Source organism: Bombina bombina, chromosome 2, assembly GCF_027579735.1.
Source record: "Bombina bombina isolate aBomBom1 chromosome 2, aBomBom1.pri, whole genome shotgun sequence".
Taxonomy (NCBI): Eukaryota; Metazoa; Chordata; class Amphibia; order Anura; family Bombinatoridae; genus Bombina; species Bombina bombina.
Genome location: NC_069500.1, coordinates 522,724,715 through 522,740,950, shown reverse-complemented (window position 1 = coordinate 522,740,950; position 16,236 = coordinate 522,724,715). Strand labels below are relative to the sequence as shown.

General features: G+C 41.5%; 1 protein-coding gene across 6 annotated transcripts in view; it reads right to left on the bottom strand.

The window, feature by feature from the left end:
• Positions 1-16,236, bottom strand: part of ACIN1 (apoptotic chromatin condensation inducer 1) — a 448,130-nt gene that overhangs the window by 376,818 nt on the left and 55,076 nt on the right. Inside the window, exon 2 of one of the 6 annotated variants that reach the window (XM_053702296.1) lies at positions 11,593-11,765. The exons of the other annotated variants lie outside the window; for them this stretch is intronic. The gene's annotated coding sequence lies outside the window, so the exon portion shown is untranslated. The remainder of the gene's footprint in view (positions 1-11,592; positions 11,766-16,236) is intronic. 6 annotated transcript variants of the gene reach the window in all.

Here is a 16,236-nt window from a genome sequence, read left to right as displayed (position 1 = left end):
CAGATAACTCTGAAACTCTTCTAGCAGAAGAGATTGCAACCAAAAACAAAACTTTCCAAGATAATAACTTAATATCAACGGAATGTAAGGGTTCAAACGGAACCCCCTGAAGAACTGAAAGAACTAAATTGAGACTCCAAGGAGGAGTCAAAGGTTTGTAAACAGGCTTGATTCTAACCAGAGCCTGAACAAAAGCTTGAACATCTGGCACAGCTGCCAGCTTTTTGTGAAGTAACACAGACAAAGCAGAAATCTGTCCCTTCAAAGAACTTGCAGATAATCCATTCTCCAAACCTTCTTGAAGAAAGGATAGAATCTCAGGAATTTTTATCTTGTCCCAAGGGAATCCTTTAGATTCACACCAACAGATATATCTTTTCCATATTTTATGGTAGATTTTTCTAGTTACAGGCTTTCTGGCCTGAACAAGAGTATCAATGACAGAATCTGAGAACCCTCGCTTTGATAAAATCAAGCGTTCAATCTCCAAGCAGTCAGTTGGAGTGAGACCAGATTCGGATGTTCGAACGGACCTTGAACAAGAAGGTCCCGTCTCAAAGGTAGCTTCCATGGTGGAGCCGATGACATATTCACCAGGTCTGCATACCAAGTCCTGCGTGGCCACGCAAGAGCTATCAAGATCACCGATGCCCTCTCCTGATTGATCCTGGCTACCAGCCTGGGGATGAGAGGAAACGGTGGGAACACATACGCTAGTTTGAAGGTCCAAGGTGCTACTAGTGCATCTACTAGAGTCGCCTTGGGATCCCTGGATCTGGACCCGTAGCAAGGAACCTTGAAGTTCTTACGAGAGGCCATCAGATCCATGTCTGGAATGCCCCACAACTGAGTAATTTGGGCAAAGATTTCCGGATGGAGTTCCCACTCCCCCGGATGAAATGACTGACGACTCAGAAAATCCGCTTCCCAATTTTCCACTCCTGGGATGTGGATTGCAGACAAGTGGCAGGAGTGAGTCTCCGCCCATTGAATGATTTTGGTCACTTCTTCCATCGCCAGGGAACTCCTTGTTCCCCCCTGATGGTTGATGTACGCAACAGTCGTCATGTTGTCCGATTGAAACCGTATGAATTTGGCCTTTGCTAGCTGAGGCCAAGCCTTGAGAGCATTGAATATCGCTCTTAGTTCCAGAATATTTATCGGGAGAAGAGATTCTTCCCGAGACCAAAGACCCTGAGCTTTCAGGAGTCCCCAGACCGCGCCCCAGCCCACCAGACTGGCGTCGGTCGTGACAATGACCCACTCTGGTCTGCGGAAGCTCATCCCCTGTGACAGGTTGTCCAGGGACAGCCACCAACGGAGTGAATCTCTGGTCCTCTGATCTACTTGTATCGTCGGAGACAAGTCTGTATAATCCCCATTCCACTGACTGAGCATGCACAGTTGTAAGGGTCTCAGATGAATTCGCGCAAAAGGAACTATGTCCATTGCCGCGACCATCAAACCTATTACTTCCATGCACTGCGCTATGGAAGGAAGAGGAACAGAATGAAGTACTTGACAAGAGTTTAGAAGTTTTGATTTTCTGGCCTCTGTCAGAAAAATCCTCATTTCTAAGGAGTCTATTATTGTTCCCAAGAAGGGAACTCTTGTTGACGGAGATAGAGAACTTTTTCTACGTTCACTTTCCACCCGTGAGATCTGAGAAAGGCCAGGACGATGTCCGTGTGAGCCTTTGCTTGTGGAAGGGACGACGCTTGAATCAGAATGTCGTCCAAGTAAGGTACTACTGCAATGCCCCTTGGTCTTAGCACCGCTAGAAGGGACCCCAGTACCTTTGTGAAAATTATTGGAGCAGTGGCTAATCCGAACGGAAGTGCCACAAACTGGTAATGCTTGTCCAGAAAGGCGAACCTTAGGAACCGATGATGTTCCTTGTGGATAGGAATATGTAGATACGCATCCTTTAAATCCACCGTGGTCATGAATTGACCTTCCTGGATGGTTATATATCAATAGTTTTAGCCCAGAAAATGTCTACCAGTCTTAAAAGCCCTTGTGAAGCCCTTTATTCTTATGTAATAAAAATGGCTTACCGGATCCCATAGGGAAAATGACAGCTTCCAGCATTACATAGTCTTGTTAGAAATGTGTCATACCTCAAGCAGCAAAAGTCTGCTCACTGTTTCCCCCAACTGAAGTTAATTCCTCTCAACAGTCCTGTGTGGAAACAGCCATCGATTTTAGTAACGGTTGCTAAAATCATTTTCCTCTTACAAACAGAAATCTTCATCACTTTTCTGTTTCAGAGTAAATAGTACATACCAGCACTATTTTAAAATAACAAACTCTTGATTGAAGAATAAAAACTACAGTTAAACACCAAAAAACTCTAAGCCATCTCCGTGGAGATGTTGCCTGTACAACGGCAAAGAGAATGACTGGGGAAGGCGGAGCCTAGGAGGGATCATGTGACCAGCTTTGCTGGGCTCTTTGCCATTTCCTGTTGGGGAAGAGAATATCCCACAAGTAAGGATGACGCCGTGGACCGGACACACCTATGTTGGAGAAACATCTCTTTAAAGACGGGAGAAAGGAATCCCTGGCTTCTCCCATTCCTGTGAAATAATCTACGACACACGGCCTGGAACAAAAAACACTTCCACAGAGGACGGAACATCTTTAGGGTTGACAACGACAATAGTATCTGAGCCGTCCAAAGTAGCTAATAGCTCCTTTAGCAATACATGAAGGTGTTCAAGCTAGAATCTGAAGTTTACCTTTTAGTATCAGATGAAAGAAATTTTACTGTCCGAATCTGAGATTTCGCCCTCAGAGGTTACCGAGGTAAAAAGCTACGAAGCAGCAGACGGAACAGACACCTTACACTCTGAAAAAATTTCCTCTTGCGCTACCCCAGCATGGGAAAAGCAGATAAAGCCGCAGATATCGCCGAAGATATCTGTGCTGCAAAATCTGATGGCACATAAACTCCTCCAGGAGGCTGAGAGGAAATGCAGGGCACTATTTGTGTAGCCATTAAGGCTTTGGACAATTGAGGAGAAAGCTGTGGCAATGCCTAAACAGCATAATCCTGAGAGACATGAGAACATCTTTATTTTTTAAAATCTTATATAAACATGAGAGACAGAATTGCCAAGTAAAACAATTTGGGCCTCAGGACACGATAGACATTTATTCATAGAAACAGACCCCTGTTCCCAGATCATGATAAAAATGCACCCAATTCACTTGACTTAATTTATTAAAGTCTTTTCTAGACCAATAAATATGCACTTTCACTTTAAAGATTCTATGATCATTTTTACTAAGATTTCTATAGCAAATAATGCAAAACTGTACATTAAGCAAAGTTTTCTTCCAGGTTAAAGAAAAAATAACTACACACTTAGGGCGAGATTACATATACGGCACAGGCTTCAGCGCAAGCGCAAGCGCTACAATGCGCAGCGCCCGTAAATTCACCTCACACATCGGGGTATCCAATAAACCCTGCGGGCAGTTCATAAAGTGCCGTAAGTTGGATAAACTAGCGATGTCCAGAAATGAGCGTAAATACACATTTCTGGAGTTGCTAGTGACTTATGGCACTTTAGAAACTGCCGGCGCCTAAAAAAAGTTAAAAAAAAAAATCTAATCTCCCGTAAAAGTCTAACATGCCTCCCAAAAATAAGCCCGACACGTAAAACCTCTACATCCGCAATCCCCCCTCTCACAACTAATGATAGATGTATTAACCCCTAAACCGACAACCCCCCACAACGCAATATGCCTAATTAAACTATTAACTACTACAGGGAGTGCAGAATTATTAGGCAAGTTGTATTTTTGAGGATTAATTTTATTATTGAACAACAACCATGTTCTCAGTGAACCCAAAAAACTCATTAATATCAAAGCTGAATAGTTTTGGAAGTAGTTTTTAGTTTGTTTTTAGTTATAGCTATTTTAGGGGGATATCTGTGTGTGCAGGTGACTATTACTGTGCATAATTATTAGGCAACTTAACAAAAAACAAATATATACCCATTTCAATTATTTATTTTTACCAGTGAAACCAATATAACATCTCAACATTCACAAATATACATTTATGACATTAAAAAACAAAACAAAAACAAATCAGTGACCAATATAGCCACCTTTCTTTGCAAGGACACTCAAAAGCCTGCCATCCATGGATTCTGTCAGTGTTTTGATCTGTTCACCATCAACATTGCGTGCAGCAGCAACCACAGCCTCCCAGACACTGTTCAGAGGGGTGTACTGTTTTCCCTCCTTGTAAATCTCACATTTGATGATGGACCACAGGTTCTCAATGGGGTTCAGATCAGGTGAACAAGGAGGCCATGTCATTAGATTTTCTTCTTTTATACCCTTTCTTGCCAGCCATGCTGTGGAGTACTTGGACACGTGTGAGGGAGCATTCTCCTGCATGAAAATCATGTTTTTCTTGAAGGATGCAGACTTCTTCCTGTACCACTGCTTGAAGAAGGTGTCTTCCAGAAACTGGCAGTAGGACTGGGAGTTGAACTTGACTCCATCCTCAACCCGAAAAGGCCCCACAAGCTCATCTTTGATGATACCAGCCCAAACCAGTACTCCACCTCCACCTTGCTGGCGTCTGAGTCGGACTGGAGCTCTCTGCCCTTTACCAATCCAGCCACAGGCCCATCCATCTGGCCCATCAAGACTCACTATCATTTCATCAGTCCATAAAACCTTAGAAAAATCAGTCTTGAGATATTTCTTGGCCCAGTCTTGACGTTTCAGCTTGTGTGTCTTGTTCAGTGGTGGTCATCTTTCAGCCTTTCTTACCTTGGCCATGTCTCTGAGTATTGCACACCTTGTGCTTTTTGGCACTCCAGTGATGTTGCAGCTCTGAAATATGGCCAAACTGGTGGCAAGTGGCATCTTGGCAGCTGCACGCTTGACTTTTCTCAGTTCATGGGCAGTTATTTTGCGCCTTGGTTTTTCCACACGCTTCTTGCGACCCTGTTGACTATTTTGAATGAAACGCTTGATTGTTCGATGATCACGCTTCAGAAGCTTTGCAATTTTAAGAGTGCTGCATCCCTCTGCAAGATATCTCACTATTTTTGACTTTTCTGAGCCTGTCAAGTCCTTCTTTTGACCCATTTTGCCAAAGGAAAGGAAGTTGCCTAATAATTATGCACACCTGATATAGGGTGTTGATGTCCTTAGACCACACCCCTTCTCATTACAGAGATGCACATCACCTAATATGCTTAATTGGTAGTAGGCTTTCGAGCCTATACAGCTTGGAGTAAGACAACATGCATAAAGAGGATGATGTGGTCAAAATACTCATTTGCCTAATAATTCTGCACTCCCTGTTTATCCGCCCATCAAACCTACAACGCAAGTAATAACTAAATTATTAACCCCTAAATCCGCCAACCCCAACATCGCAAACTACCTATTAAAACTATTAACCCCTAATCCGCCATTAACCAACAACGCAAACTACCTACTAAAAAAGTATTAACCCCTAAACCGCCAAAGCCCACAACGCAATTAAATAAATTACTAAGCCCCCTAAATGTACCCATATTACCTAAATTACAAAATACTAAAGTTACTATTAAAATAAAAAACCTAACACTACTTTAGAAATAAAGAATAAACTAAGTATAAATTAAAGGGACAGTCTAGTCAAAATTAAAATTCTGGTGTAGACTGTCCCCTTAAGCTACAATTACAGAAAATAAAAAATCTAAGATTACATAAAATAAAAAACAAAATTACCAAAAAATTTTTTTTAAAAAACACCCCCTACTCTAAGAATAAACTACCAGTAGCCCTTAAAAGGGCTTTTTGCAGGTCATTGGCCCAAGATAATCAGCTCTTTTACATCCAAATACACAAAGTCCACCCTAACAGTAAATCCCCACCCACCACCAAACCCCCAAAATAAAAGAACCTAACACTAAAAAACCTAAACTATCCATTGCCCTGAAAAGGGCATTTGTTTGGGCATTGCCCTTAAAAGGGCATTTAGCTCTTTTACTGCCCATCCCTAATCTAAATAAAACAACCCCCCCCCCCAAAAAAACACCTAAGTCTAACCCCCAGGTTGGTACTCACCGTTCCTGAAGTCCGGCGGAGAAGGTCCTGTTCCAGGCGGTGAAGTCTTCTTCCAAGTGGCGACCTCTTCTTTCTTCTTCCAGGAATAATCCAAAGCAGAGGGCAGAGCTGAAGACCGATGACCACGGAGCTGAAGACCGGCGACCCTAGAACTGAAGACCGTGACCACGGAGCCATGGAGTGTGGAGGAACCTCTTCGTACAATCGTACACTGGATAGAAAATTCAAGGTGCGCGATTAAAAATGGCATCCCTTGAATTCCTATTGGCTGATTTGATTCTTCAAATTCAAATCAGCCAATAAGATGAAAGCTACTCAAATCCTATTGGCTGTTCAAATCAGCCAATAGGATGAGAGCTACTGAAATTTTATTGGCTGTTCAAATCAGCCAATAGAATTTCAGTAGCGCTCATCCTATTGGCTGATTTGGTTACTGTTAGGGGGACTTTGTATTTTGATGTAAAAGAGCTGATTATCTTGGGGCAATGCCCTGCAAAAAGCCCTTTTAAGGGCTACTGGTAGTTTATTCTTAGAGTAGGTGTTTTTATTTTGGGGGGGGGGGGCTTTTTTTATTTTCATAGGTATAATTTTTAAAAATTTGGTAATTTTGTTTTTTATTTTATGTAATCTTAGATTTTTTTATTTTCTGTAATTGTAGCTTAAAAGGACAGTCTACACCAGAATTTTAATTTTGACTAGACTGTCCCTTTAATTTATACTTTATTATTTATTTTTTTATTTTTAAAGTAGTGTTAGGTTTTTTTATTTTAATAGTAACTTTAGTATTTTGTAATTTACGTAATTTGGGTACATTTAGGGGATGTTAGGTTAGGGGGCTTAGTAATTTATTTATTTGCGTTGTGGGCTTTGGCAGTGTAGGGGTTAATAGTTTTAATAGGTAGTTTGCGATGTTGGGGTTGGCGGATTTAGGGGTTAATAATTTAGTTATTACTTGCGGTGTGGGTTTGATGGCGGATATAGGGGTTAATACACTTTATTATTTATTGCGATTGACAGGTAGATAGATATTGCGCATGCGTTAGGTGTTAGTTTATTTTTGCAGGCATTTTCGGGAGTTACGGTGCTCCGATACTCAGCACAAGGCTTGCTGCGGCTGCCTTGTATGTCAAGGTGAAAATGGAGTAAGATTTCTCCAATTTCCCCACGTAAGTCCTTGCGCTGAATGTTGGATACTGATTTGCGACGCGGTCCCATGTTAGCTTATGGGAGTAAAAATTGCGGGCGACGGGTGAAATATACGTGCCACATTTATATGCGGCACTGTATACAGGATACCAAAACAGTGCAAAAAATGGTGTCACCGGCTTTTGCGGGTGACGCCGCATATGTAATGGGGCCCTTAGACGATAAAAGATCTGTTAAAAAAACAAGTCTCTTGACACTAAGAGACAGTAGGAAATAACGCTGCTCTGTTCTCAGTCAGGTAAGGAGGCGGAGTCACAAGATCGGGCTCAGAATCAGCTGAAAATGGCGCTGCTCCGTTCTCAGCCAGAGAAGGAGCTGGAGTCACATGATCAGCAAAGAAATGAAGTGCGCAGCTAGAATTAACAGCACGCTTCATTTTCACACCAGCCAAATAATTTTAACATAAATGACAGTCAGCTCAATCTGCTAAAGAACAATCTAGCCCCTACACATACAAGTAAAAAACTCACCCAGTGAGTTCCGGATCTCCCACTCCCCAAACTGGTCACTTACCACTGTACTACAGTGGGATTTTGCATAACTGCAGTTTAGTGGAATAAAAAAGTACGGAATAAAGGGGAAAATGAAAGTGCTAGTAACTTAACAAAAACTGCAGTAAAACTTTTCTTAGTGCAAGTCTCCAAACCTAGAAGACAAAAGCCCTTACCAGCAGTCTAGCCGTCCGGCAGGAGGACAGCTTACAAGGCGTGAAAGGACACATACGCCTTACAGAGACCTGTAGAAAAAGAAAGAACAGAGTAAACCTACTCTGGCTTTCTATACCATGGGCAGCAAATACGTTTTCCAACTGCTTTAAAGCCACTACTACTCTACTGAAGAGATTGACATGGACTACAGCTATACCCAAAAATCTTGCTTGTAGCGAAAAGAAATCCAATTTTCTTCAGACACCAAACTTCACCTCCTCTATTGACAGAGGCAAAGAGAATGACTGGGGATTATGGGTAGGGGAGTGACACATAACAGCTTTGCTGTTGTGCTCTTTGCCTCCTCCTGCTGGCCAGGAGTGATATTCCCATTAGTAATTGATGACGTCGTGGACTCTTCATATCTTAGGAAAGAAAAAAGGGATTATCTACCTTTTTAAATATTCATTTTCAAGTAGACTGTCCCTTTAAACTGCATGTTTAGAGTGAAAACAGGTAAATAAATTTATTTAATTTTCTATGTAAATAAACTTTATTTTGTGTATTCTTTGCTCTCATATAATTTTTATGTTAATTCAAGCACTGTTATGTCCCCTTTACTATGGATAAATATTAATTTGCTTATTTATGGCACATTCATACCTTACAGGCTCACTGCCCATACTGTAAGTACTGAAAGGCAATACCCACACCTAAACCACCTAGCATTCTCACTGTTATAGCAAACAACGCATTTGCTTGTTAAAAGCAGAAGCACTGATAATCCAAGGCTAGTGATAGAGATACTGTGGAGGAGAAGGGGTTCTTGAGAAAGGGATACAAAGGTGTAAATTCCCCATGACTGCAGGCAGAATGGTTTACAAGTAGTAGTTTCTTGTGTAATGCAGTCCCTGCCCCGGTGCAAGCAATTACGCTGGAGCAGGGAATGTCAATCACCCCGAACGAGCGAGTGTCAGGGTGATTAATCTCACCACTTCTGAGGTGGCAGAGAGGAAAAAGAAGTAGTTTTAGGATTCAGATAGAGGATACAATTTTAAACAACATTCCAATTTACTATTGTTTAATTTGTTTCATTCTTCATATATCCTTTGTTGAAGAAATAGCAATGCACATGGGTGAGCCAATCACATACAGTTATCTATGTGCAGCCACCAAGCCTATTTATATACGCTTTTCAACAAATGATATCAAGAGAATTAAGCAAATTAGACAATAGAAGTAAATCACAAAGTTGTTTAAAATTGCATGGTCTTTCTAAACAGTGAAAGAAAAATATTGGGCTTTATGTCCCTTTAAATACGTAGAGCAGACGAGCCTGCTCCAAATAGCTATAAAAAAAAAAAAAGAGATGTGAACGCATCTTAATACAATTTATCCTAAAGTATCAATCACACAGAGAAACTACTTCCTTGAGTGGATGGTTACAGCTCCAGAAAGGAAAAAGCTTTTGAAAGTATAGGAAGGTTTTATCCATTTGTTCACAAGCTTGCTTGACTAATGTGTATGCTAAAGGTGCATATAACTACAATTCCTGTCCCTTAGTATGAAGCCGTTTGCCTGACCATGCTACAAGCTATATCTTATCTGACTATATAGACTATAGTCAGCTATATAGACTTATCTGGTTCTAACTGGCCAAACCAAAGGAGATAACATATTTAGAGCAACTGTAGATACAAACTATACTCATCTATTACAGTGTTTAATTGATTTTAAGATAAATGCAACCAATGACTTTTAAGGCCACTCAATGAGCCTAAGAAAGATATTTTACTACAAAAAAAAAAAAAGTCAAATACAGTAACTGCTTAGTTCTTCTATAGTCTCTGTAGAAACACAGCTTTACTAGAGCAGTGATTTGCAACCTTTTTTTTGCTGTGGCACACTTTTTTACATAAAAAAATCCGGTGGCACACCACCATCCCAAAACTTTACAAAATCACACATTGTAGCCTAATACAGGATATATAATACAGTGTGTATATATATATATATATATATATATATATATATATATATATAAATATATACACACTGTACTGTGCTGTTATGCCATGCCTCCTACAAACTATACATGACATATAAATATTTCAAAATTTGAAAGAGGGACACCCCCACACTGTTGTCAGTCTGCCGCGGCACACCTGAGGATCTCTCACGGCACACTAGTGTGCCACGGCACACTGGTTGAAAAACACTGTACTAGAGACACAAGCAGCACCATACATGTATATACAATACAAAAGCAGAACATCACATTTATAGTGATGTACTACACGTTACAGGGACATTTAAAAGGGACAGGAAACCCAAAATGTTCTTTCATGATTTGGATAAAACATACAATTTTACACAACTTTCCAATTCACTTCTATTATCCTATTTGCTTCATTCTCTTGTTATCCTTTGCTGAAGGAACAGTATTGCACTACCGACAGCTAGCTGAACACATCTAGTTAGCCAATCACAATAGACAAATGTGTGCAGGCACCAATCAGCAACTAGCGCCTACTAGTGTAGGATATATGTTTATTCTTTTTCAACAAGAGATACCAAGAGAACAAGGCACATTTGAAAATAGAAGTGAATTTAAAAGTGTCTTAAAATGACATGCTCTATCTAAATCATGCAAGTTTAATTTGGACTTTCCTATCCCTTTAACAACTTCCATAGCAGAGTTACTCCTCAGCATACTGTTGGTTTTCCTCCTGTGTCAGCACAGTAAATTAGGGCTAGAGCTCAGAACACCTCCTGGAAAGCGGTGTGTGCAAGTCTTTTATACACAGCAAGTCCATACCCTAAATGAAGTGTTTCTGGAGATTCTGGAGGAATCTTGGACAGTTCCGGCCACTGGGAATAGGTGAGCTGATACACCAGCAACTACCAGCACATAAGGGTGCTCTATGGAAATGTGAGTAACCCTTTGTTATGCTCATTATATCCACATCTTTGGATACTAATTGAGACATGAGACGCCCCTCTCGTTTATTTGACTTCCCAGATTTGTTCCACTCCCCGTGTGAAGAGGAGTGCTGCCTGCTTAGCCCTTTCTGACAAACGTTACACATTGGCACGGAGCTCTGTTTGTAATTTAAGGGGTTTTGGATTTATATCAGGGTTTTTTTTTCGTTTTTTTCTATATTTGCACTGTTGTACAAAATGGCATCATTTAGATTTTATCATTTTTATGTTAGCGACCCCTATATACAGTATATCTTGTATAAGGTTTTATTCAAATTATCTTCCTTCTCTTGGTATCCTTTGTTAAAAAATGTAAATGTGCACATGCCTGGAGCACTAAATGGCAGCAGTTTTGTAAGAATGTTATCCATTTGCAAGAGCACTAGATGGTAGTACTATTTCCTGCCATGTAGTGCTCCAGCCACCAACCTAGTTATCTCTTTAACAAAGAATACCATAGGGACAAAGGAAATTTGATAATAGAAGTAAATTGCAAACTTGCTCTGTCTGAATCACAAAAGAACATTTTGGAGTTTCATATCCCTTTAACTACCATAGCTCTTTTCAAGCAGTGAACAAAGTAAACTCAAGCGCCTGCACAGAGCAAGTTATTGAGCGTAATTAGATTAGTTGAATGCTAGGTGTGTGCTCAGTTCAGTACTGTTACCTTGTATTGACTTCGTTACATCATACACTGAACAGTGCCTTTCTAGATGGAAGAGAGTGAAAATATCAGTCCTCTGGTTTGTAAGTTCCTCAGCGCTTGGCTCCTCTCTTCCTGAATCATTATGTATTGTTAGGATAAATTGCATATGCTCCAAATGTAAGGGAACTCCATATCTAAAAAAATAAATTAAAATTAGCTTCCTTTCCTCCCTCAATACTTAGGTAATTTGGAGTTCCAATGAGTTTTAGTGATCAAAACAACCACAAGAAGCACAATCAACAGATCAAATAACTATAGAAGATAGAAGTATTTTAAAAGGTGTAACAATATGCAGCGGATAAAAGCATTTAAAGGGACATGAAACCCAAATTTTTTCTTTCATGATTTCGATAAAGCATGCAATTTTAAACAACTTTCTAATTTACTTCTATTATCAAATTTGCTTCATTCTCTTGTTATCCTTTGCTGGAGAGCGTATCTAGATAGGCTCAGTAGCTGCTGATTGGTGCATGCACATAGATGCCTCGTGTGATTGGCTCACTCATGTGCATTTCTATTTCTTCAACAAAGGATATCTAAAGAATAAAGCAAATTAGATATTAGAAGTAAATTGGAATGTTGTTTATAATTGTATTCTCTATCTGAATCATGAAATAATTTTTTGGGGGTTTAATGTCCCTTTAATGGACATTGTACTGTAAAATTGGTTTCCTCTTAATGTGTTTCCAGTGACTTGTTATACCAACTGCTAAGTATAGATTTTATTTAGCTTTATTCTTGTATATGAAATAGCTATCTTGTTAATAGGAAACACAACACATTGAAATGGGTCAAGCTTGCATAAAGTTCTGGCATCCTTATCTTATATATTTCTCTAGACACACATCCTATCTTATCTGTTTGCATATATACATATGATATTAGAAAGAGCAATTGAAAAACAGAATTTATGTTTACCTGATAAATTACTTTCTCCAACGGTGTGTCCGGTCCACGGCGTCATCCTTACTTGTGGGATATTCTCTTCCCCAACAGGCTCCGCCTACCCCAGTCATTCGACCGACGTTAAGGAGGAATATTTGCATAGGAGAAACCATATGATACCGTGGTGACTGTAGTTAAAGAAAATAAATTATCAGACCTGATTAAAAAACCAGGGCGGGCCGTGGACCGGACACACCGTTGGAGAAAGTAATTTATCAGGTAAACATAAATTCTGTTTTCTCCAACATAGGTGTGTCCGGTCCACGGCGTCATCCTTACTTGTGGGAACCAATACCAAAGCTTTAGGACACGGATGATGGGAGGGAGCAAATCAGGTCACCTAGATGGAAGGCACCACGGCTTGCAAAACCTTTCTCCCAAAAATAGCCTCAGAAGAAGCAAAAGTATCAAACTTGTAAAATTTGGTAAAAGTGTGCAGTGAAGACCAAGTCGCTGCCCTACATATCTGATCAACAGAAGCCTCGTTCTTGAAGGCCCATGTGGAAGCCACAGCCCTAGTGGAATGAGCTGTGATTCTTTCGGGAGGCTGCCGTCCGGCAGTCTCGTAAGCCAATTTGATGATGCTTTTAATCCAAAAAGAGAGAGAGGTAGAAGTTGCTTTTTGACCTCTCCTTTTACCGGAATAAACAACAAACAAGGAAGATGTTTGTCTAAAATCCTTTGTAGCATCTAAATAGAATTTTAGAGCGCGAACAACATCCAAATTGTGCAACAAACGTTCCTTCTTCGAAACTGGTTTCGGACACAGAGAAGGTACGATAATCTCCTGGTTAATGTTTTTGTTAGAAACAACTTTTGGAAGAAAACCAGGTTTAGTACGTAAAACCACCTTATCTGCATGGAACACCAGATAAGGAGGAGAACACTGCAGAGCAGATAATTCTGAAACTCTTCTAGCAGAAGAAATTGCAACCAAAAACAAAACTTTCCAAGATAATAACTTAATATCAACGGAATGTAAGGGTTCAAACGGAACCCCCTGAAGAACTGAAAGAACTAAGTTGAGACTCCAAGGAGGAGTCAAAGGTTTGTAAACAGGCTTGATTCTAACCAGAGCCTGAACAAAGGCTTGAACATCTGGCACAGCTGCCAGCTTTTTGTGAAGTAACACAGACAAGGCAGAAATCTGTCCCTTCAGGGAACTTGCAGATAATCCTTTTTCCAATCCTTCTTGAAGGAAGGATAGAATCTTAGGAATCTTAACCTTGTCCCAAGGGAATCCTTTAGATTCACACCAACAGATATATTTTTTCCAAATTTTGTGGTAAATCTTTCTAGTTACAGGCTTTCTGGCCTGAACAAGAGTATCGATAACAGAATCTGAGAACCCTCGCTTCGATAAGATCAAGCGTTCAATCTCCAAGCAGTCAGCTGGAGTGAGACCAGATTCGGATGTTCGAACGGACCTTGAACAAGAAGGTCTCGTCTCAAAGGTAGCTTCCATGGTGGAGCCGATGACATATTCACCAGATCTGCATACCAAGTCCTGCGTGGCCACGCAGGAGCTATCAAGATCACCGACGCCCTTTCCTGATTGATCCTGGCTACCAGCCTGGGGATGAGAGGAAACGGCGGGAATACATAAGCTAGTTTGAAGGTCCAAGGTGCTACTAGTGCATCCACTAGAGCCGCCTTGGGATCCCTGGATCTGGACCCGTAGCAAGGAACTTTGAAGTTCTGACGAGAGGCCATCAGATCCATGTCTGGAATGCCCCACAGTTGAGTGACTTGGGCAAAGATTTCCGGATGGAGTTCCCACTCCCCCGGATGCAATGTCTGACGACTCAGAAAATCCGCTTCCCAATTTTCCACTCCTGGGATGTGGATAGCAGACAGGTGGCAGGAGTGAGACTCCGCCCATAGAATGATTTTGGTCACTTCTTCCATCGCCAGGGAACTCCTTGTTCCCCCCTGATGGTTGATGTACGCAACAGTTGTCATGTTGTCTGATTGAAACCGTATGAACTTGGCCCTCGCTAGCTGAGGCCAAGCCTTGAGAGCATTGAATATCGCTCTCAGTTCCAGAATATTTATCGGTAGAAGAGATTCTTCCCGAGACCAAAGACCCTGAGCTTTCAGGGATCCCCAGACCGCGCCCCAGCCCATCAGACTGGCGTCGGTCGTGACAATGACCCACTCTGGTCTGCGGAAGGTCATCCCTTGTGACAGGTTGTCCAGGGACAGCCACCAACGGAGTGAGTCTCTGGTCCTCTGATTTACTTGTATCCTCGGAGACAAGTTTGTATAGTCCCCATTCCACTGACTGAGCATGCACAGTTGTAATGGTCTTAGATGAATGCGCGCAAAAGGAACTATGTCCATTGCCGCTACCATCAAACCTATCACTTCCATGCACTGCGCTATGGAAGGAAGAGGAACGGAATGAAGTATCCGACAAGAGTCTAGAAGTTTTGTTTTTCTGGCCTCTGTCAGAAAAATCCTCATTTCTAAGGAGTCTATTATTGTCCCCAAGAAGGGAACCCTTGTTGACGGAGATAGAGAACTCTTTTCCACGTTCACTTTCCATCCATGAGATCTGAGAAAGGCCAGGACGATGTCCGTGTGAGCCTTTGCTTGAGGAAGGGACGACGCTTGAATCAGAATGTCGTCCAAGTAAGGTACTACAGCAATGCCCCTTGGTCTTAGCACAGCTAGAAGGGACCCTAGTACCTTTGTGAAAATCCTTGGAGCAGTGGCTAATCCGAAAGGAAGCGCCACGAACTGGTAATGCTTGTCCAGGAATGCGAACCTTAGGAACCGATGATGTTCCTTGTGGATAGGAATATGTAGATACGCATCCTTTAAATCCACCGTGGTCATGAATTGACCTTCCTGGGTGGAAGGAAGAATTGTTCGAATGGTTTCCATTTTGAACGATGGAACCTTGAGAAACTTGTTTAAGATCTTGAGATCTAAGATTGGTCTGAACGTTCCCTCTTTTTGGGAACTATGAACAGATTGGAGTAGAACCCCATCCCTTGTTCTCCTAATGGAACAGGATGAATCACTCCCATTTTTAACAGGTCTTCTACACAACGTAAGAATGCCTGTCTTTTTATGTGGTCTGAAGACAACTGAGACCTGTGGAACCTCCCCCTTGGGGGAAGCCCCTTGAATTCCAGAAGATAACCTTGGGAGACTATTTCTAGCGCCCCAGGATCCAGAACATCTCTTGCCCAAGCCTGAGCGAAGAGAGAGAGTCTGCCCCCCACCAGATCCGGTCCCGGATCGGGGGCCAACATTTCATGCTGTCTTGGTAGCAGTGGCAGGTTTCTTGGCCTGCTTTCCCTTGTTCCAGCCTTGCATTGGTCTCCAAGCTGGCTTGGCTTGAGAAGTATTACCCTCTTGCTTAGAGGACGTAGCACTTTGGGCTGGTCCGTTTCTACGAAAGGGACGAAAATTAGGTTTATTTTTGGCCTTGAAAGGCCGATCCTGAGGAAGGGCGTGGCCCTTACCCCCAGTGATATCAGAGATAATCTCTTTCAAGTCAGGGCCAAACAGCGTTTTCCCCTTGAAAGGAATGTTAAGTAGCTTGTTCTTGGAAGACGCATCAGCTGACCAAGATTTCAACCAAAGCGCTCTGCGCGCCACAATAGCAAACCCAGAATTCTTAGCCGCTAACCTAGCCAATTGCAAAGT